Here is a 6,346-nt window from a genome sequence, read left to right as displayed (position 1 = left end):
TTGTGGCCCGGGAGCCAGGGCTTCAGCGTGGGCGGCTCGGGACGCGCTTCGGTGGGGGTCCGCGCCTGTTCAGCGGCTGGGAGGAGGCTCCTGCCTTGCCACGACGAGCCGGTCCACGCCATGGGGCATCCCTGTCGCGAAAGCCACAACTCTGACTGGGGCAACTCTTTGGCGCCTCTGAGCCTCAGTTTCCCCACCTACGCCGTTGGCCTGATGATAGCCAGAGTCACATTGGACCAGTTTGGCGGGAGCCCACGTTGTCCCTCAGTGTGCCAGAGCACCTCCCACGGCCGAGCTCCTGCTCCCGCTGTGTGGTCAGCAGCGCCCCTGGGGGTCCCCTACACACCCCCCAGGGCCCGACCCCTCTGTGCCCAGCTCAGGGAACGCCTAGGAGCTTCATCAGCCCTGGAGGGGCCGGTCCCCAGGGGCGGCCCCGGGACGTCCGGCTTGGCGGGGGCTGTTCCGAGGCTCCGTCCAGCACCAGTGCATAAACATGGCCGCGCCCGCCTGGCCCTGCCGTCCCCGCCCCTCCTAGCCCTTCTCTGGACAATGGCCTCGAGGCCTGACCTGCCTTCCAGGCTGAGGACAGGCGGCCCGGGACTCGGGGCTGGGCGAGGTCCCAGAAACTTAGGTGGGGCAGGTGGGCCAGGCCCCAACTCTCCCAGCTGTGCCGGAGGGAGGGGCTGACCTCTGACCCCGAGGCAGCTGCCAAGCACCCAGAGCCTGGCCGCCCCGTCCTCCCACGCCCAGCGCCGCAGCCCTTCCCTGGAGCTGGTGGGTCCGGAAGGGGAACGGGGATGCCTCGCGCGGCGTCCTGTGTGGCTGCCTTTCAGCTGATTCAGTGCTGTCGGGGACTCTAGGAGGGAGCCAACGATATCCCAGTTTTAAAGAAGTCTCTAGTGGTAGGCAGGGCTGGCTGGACTGAAGCCCGCCAGCCCTCTGGCCCCACTGCCCCCCACGTCTGGCGGCTAGTGCAGCTGCTCAAGGAGCCTGGGTTCCAGCCCACCCCGCCGCCCTCCCTGAGAGAGCTGTTAGAAAGTTTGTGGGGGGTTTCTTGTTTCGGTTTTTGTTTTCCCTTTGCTATAGGACACACGTGCTTCTCTCTGGATTTTGGGCGCAGGTACGGGCCTGGTGTACTCAAGCTGCCAGGCCCGGGGACTCAGGCTGCACAGTTGGCCATGTGGGATCCAGCCACCCTAACCACCGTGCCACCTGCTGGCCAAAAGTGTTTTTTGTTCATTTATTTCATTCTATTTGTCCTTATTATTTTTAAAAAGTTGACCAGAAAGAGACAAAGAGAAAGTAAGAAAGCAAGCTGCCAGGTCTGGAACGACTTGAATCATGGTCAACTATGTGGAAGTCCAACTTATTAACCACCATGCCACTGCCAGCCCAAAAGGCTTTTACGTTTTTTGTTTTTAAATTTGCAAGAAGACACGTGTGCTCACCAGAGACAGAGAGAGTGAGAAAGCACCCTCCGTGGGGATGGCCATGCTGTAGTCCCTTCTCTCCCATGCACATCGGTCACGCATGCTTCTCAAGCCACTGGAACCGCACAGTTGGCCATGTGGGATCCAACCACCTTAACCAGCAGGCCAAACAGATCGCATCCTGACTTCCCCACTTAGAAGCCATGCCACCTAATACTAATTACCGTAAGTTCTCTGTGCCTCTGTTTCAGTAAAAAAAATGGGCCAACAGGGCCAGCAGGTGGCATGGTGGTTAGAAGAACTGGATTCCCACATGGCCGACCATGGTTTGAGTCCCAGACCTGGTGGCTTGCTTTCTCACTTTCTCTCTCTCTCTCTCTCTCTCTCTCTCTCTCTCTCCCCCTTTCTGGTCAAATTAAAATAAATAAATGAAGTTAAATAAAAATAATTCTTTAAAAAAAAAACAAACATGGGTGAACAGCATCCTTACCGCAGGGGTTGCCATGACAATGAAGTGACTTACTACTGAAGTCCCCAACGCACTGGGCCAAGTGAAGAGGAGGGAACATGCTCAGGCTGTTGCAGCTCTTCCCTCTGCTCCTGGCAAGTCCCTGTCTCCCCAGCTTCCCCGTGTCCCCCACCTCCACACTCACAGTCTGGGGCATGGACCAGAGCTGATGGAGGCCACACCACCCATGGCTTGTCCTCGGAGGCATGGGGGCCCGTCCGGCTGGGCTGTAATGGCTGGGAACTTCAGCAATAAGCGGGTGTGGGAGAGGCAGGGAAGGGCCCTGTGGGCTGCGGGCTTCTCAGTGTCAGTCCCCCCAACCCCTGCCCCCTCTCCACTTGTTAACTGCAGATTCTAGGTCTCCCAAGGGGCAGTGCCTGTGTGGTGGGGCCCTGGACACCGGAATTTTGAAATGTTTATTTATCAGGCCAGTCAGCTGGCATAGTGATTAGGGCAGCTGGATCCCCCCTGGATGACTGCACAGTTGGAGTCCTGGACCCGATGGCTTGAGAAACACGCCACGCATGTGTGTGTGCATGCTCAAAATCCCGAGAGGAGGGAACCAGCAGTTAGCGTAATGGCTATGTCGCTGGACTCCCACATAGTCAACCGCGGTTCGCATCCCAGACCCGGTGGCTTAAAACTCACGCCGGGCGCGTGTGCGTGCGTGCCCAAGATCCCGAGAGGAGAATGGAGGAGAAGGGATTGCAGCATGACCATCCCCCCAGGGAGGTGATTTCTCGCTTTCTGTCTCTATGTCTCTCTCTGTCTGGCAAGCACATGCACCCTATAGCGAAAAACCTCTCAAAAAAAAAAAAAAAATCCCAAGAGGAGAGTGGAGAAGGAGGGATGGTTGCATGGGCATCTGCCCTGGGGGGGACCTCTCTCTCTCTCCAGCGAGCGCATGTGTCCTATAGCAAATAGAAAAGGGAAATTTCTTTCTTTCTTCCGTGAGAGGGAGAAACAGAGAGAAGCAGGCACCCAACAGGGCCCTCAAGCCATGGTCCGCCCCGTCTCAGCCAGCCCGATCACAGACGTGCATGGGTGTCCCACGTGTATACACAGAGACGCCCAGACGGTAGCTGGGGACCTTCCCAGGTGAGTCCAGCTAGGTCACCATTCTGCTACCTTCTGGCCCCGGAATATGGATTTTATTTCTTATTATTTTTAAAATTTTATTTGTTTAATTCTATTTGTTATTATTTCTTAATTTGATGAGAGAATAAGAGAGAGGAGAAGAGAGTGAGCGTGAAAGAACAAGCTGCCAGGCCCGACACTCGAACCGTGTTCGGCCATGTGGGAGTCCAGCACCTCAACCACCATTCCACCTGCCAGCCCCCAGAATATGGATTTTAAGCCAGCCCCTTTCCCAGGCAGCTCTGAGCCCCAGCTCGGCCCCATCAGATCAGGTTAAGGGAGGATTAATGGGCACACTGAGATACAGATGGGTAAACCGAGGCCTAGAAGACAAGCCCAACCCACCCACACCACTGGGCACAGTTCAGGAATGGCACCGGGGAGGGCACCATCCCCAGGCTGAGAGAGTCTGGGGACTAATGATGGCGTGTCCCTCCCCCGCCAGCAAGCCAGGGCTGCTAGGCCTGTGATTACCGCAGCAGCAGCAGCCGACGGGCACAAGGACAGCGCCAGGACAAGCCAGCTCATTGCTCGAAGCAGGAAGGCGGGGCTTGGGAGCCCAAATGCCCCACACCTGCCCTGGGAGTTCAGGGACAGGAGGGAGCAGAGTGGCCAGCGTTGGAAGAGGAAGCTGGCTCCTGCTCCAGGCTCCACGCCTTGGGCTAGGGAGGGGCTGCCACCTTCTCAGCATTTCCTGGGTGGAGTGGCCGCTCCTTCAGCTTCCTCCTCCTCAGCCACCCCAGGGCTCCAGCCCTGCTCTGGGGTGGGAGCCAGGTCTGGCTTCAAATTCCAACATCCTTTTGCTAGTTAGGTGGCCTTGCCTAACCTACTAGTCCACCTTGGGCCTCAGTTTCCTCATCTGTAAAATATAGAAAGGACTGGGCCAGCAGGTGGCATAGCAGTGAAGGCATTGGACTCCCACAGTTCAAGCCCCAGACTCGGCAGCTTGAAAACCATGCTGGGGGCATGTGTGTGTGTGCCCAAAATCCTGAGAGGAGAAGAGAGGAGAAGAGTGGGATGTGGCCCACCTTCCTTGGGGTGACTTCTCACTTCCCCTCTGTCTCTGTCTCCAGTGAGATCATGCCCCCTATGACAAACATCTTCAAAATAGAAAAAAAAATAGACAGGAATGATTTTTTAATCTTTTTTTAAAAAGAATTATTTTATGTAACTTTATTTATTAATATTATCATTAATTTCCAGTTCGATCAGAGAGAGACAGAGAGAGAGAGAGAGAGAGAGAGAGGAAGTGAGAAAGCAAGCCACCAGGTCCGAGACTTGAACCGTGATTGGCCATGTGGGAATCCAGCGCCTTTAACCACTATGCCACTTGCCGGCCCCAGGAATGATTTAAAACAGGAGTTGCGTGCGAGGCCGAGCCAGTGAGCTGCTGGTTTCAGGGCTGTCGTTGCGGGCCATGTCGGCCTCCTTACCATGTTGCACAATACCAGGCAAGCTCTCGCCACAGGACCTTTGCAATTGCTGTTTCCTCATCTAGAACATTCTATCCCCAGGTCTCCACTTAGCCAAAGCCCCTACCTCCATCTGATCTTGACTTAAAAGATGCTTGTTCAAGGAAACCTCTTTGCTCTGTTGAAATTGCAGCCCTGCACCCAATCCTAACGCCCTCCCCTGCCTGCTTCTATTCTTTTTTTTTTTCTCAGGCACCATCTACTTGACTTTTTTTTTTTTAATTATTTTATTTAACTTTATTTATTCACTCATTCATTTATTTATTTAAAATTTCCCAGAGAGGGACAGAGAGAGAGAGAGAAAGCGAGAAAGCAAGCTGCCGTGTCCAGGATTCGAACTGTGGTCAACTGTGGGTGTCCAGTACCCTTAACCACTACACCACCTGCCAGCCCCATTGATTTCTTTCTTTTTTTGGGGGGGTCATAGGGCACATGCGTTTCCTTGGAGAGACATCCCCCAGTGGGGATGGCCAACACAATCCCTTCTCCTCTCAGGATTTTGGGCATGTTTGAGCACATACCTGGCGTGATTTTTTTCAAGCCACCAGGTCTAGTACACAAACCATGGTCAGTCCAGTGACTTAACCACCACACCACCTGCTGGCCCCCTAGTGCGTGTGTGTGTGTGTATGTGTGTGTAAGAGGTTTTTGCCTTAGAGCATGTGCCCTCACCAAAGAGAGAGACAGAGACAGTGAGAGGGAAACTGAGAAATCACCCACCAAGGGGGGTGGCCACTCTGCAACCCCTTCTCCTCCCAGGATCTTGGGCACATACCCACATGTGCCCAGTGTGATTTTTCAAGTCACGGGGTCTGGGACTCTAATCACGGTTGGGCACGTGGGAGCGCAGTGATGTAACCACCACACCATCTGTTGGCCGCCGGGATTCAGACCATGGTCAGCCATGTGGGATCCAGCTCCCTTCACCACTTGGCCATGGGGCTGGCCCTCAACACATTCTTTTAAATTTATTTATTTCTGGAGACCAGCTGGTGGTGTGGTGGTTAAAGTGCTTGACACTCCCACATGGCCGACATAGACCTGGTGGCTTGCCTTCTCACTTTCCCTCTCTCTCTCTGTGTGTGTCTCTGTCTCTCTCTGGTCAAATTAAAATAAATGAATGAATAAATAAATAATCCTTTTAAAAAATCCTCAGTCTCACTCCCACTCTCACTTGCTTTCATAACTGTTACTTTCTGATTTAAAAAAAAAAAAAAACAAAGGAAAAAAAATCATTTCTTTCTTCCATGAGAAACAGAGAGGGACAGCAAAGAAGAGCCGGCCCCGGCTGGGTCTTCATGGTCTTCATGCCGTGATCCAGCCGTGTCGGCCAGCTCAGCTCATGGCACACACACGCCCCGTGGACTCAGGAGAACCCAGAACCTGCCCGTGTGGGTCAGCCTTGCAGAGCATCACGTTTTACCACTGCGCCACCGCCTGGCCCCTTAAACACATTTTCTTAAAAGATCGGGGATCAGCAGGTTGCATGGTGTTTAAGGCACTGGACTCCCACATGGCTGACCGCACATTGAGTCCCAGACCTGCTGGCTTGCTTTCTCATTTTCCCTTTCTCTCTTTCTTTGGTGGGCACACATGTTCTATACAAAATTTTTTTTTTTTGGAGAGGTTTCTGCTCTAGGGCGCATGCACTTGCCAGACAGACAGAGAGAGAGAGAGAGAGAGACAGAAAGCGAGAAATCACCCCCCAGGGATGGCCACACCGCAATCCCTTCTCCTCCATTCTCCTCTCGGGATCTTGGGCACGCACGCACACGCGCCCGGCGTGAGTTTAAGCCACT

The sequence above is a fragment of the Tupaia chinensis genome, unplaced genomic scaffold (assembly GCF_000334495.1).
Source record: "Tupaia chinensis unplaced genomic scaffold, TupChi_1.0 Scaffold138725_1, whole genome shotgun sequence".
In the NCBI taxonomy this organism is placed as follows: Eukaryota; Metazoa; Chordata; class Mammalia; order Scandentia; family Tupaiidae; genus Tupaia; species Tupaia belangeri.
The sequence above is the reverse complement of the archived record's forward strand: the minus strand, read 5'-3'. Positions refer to the sequence as shown.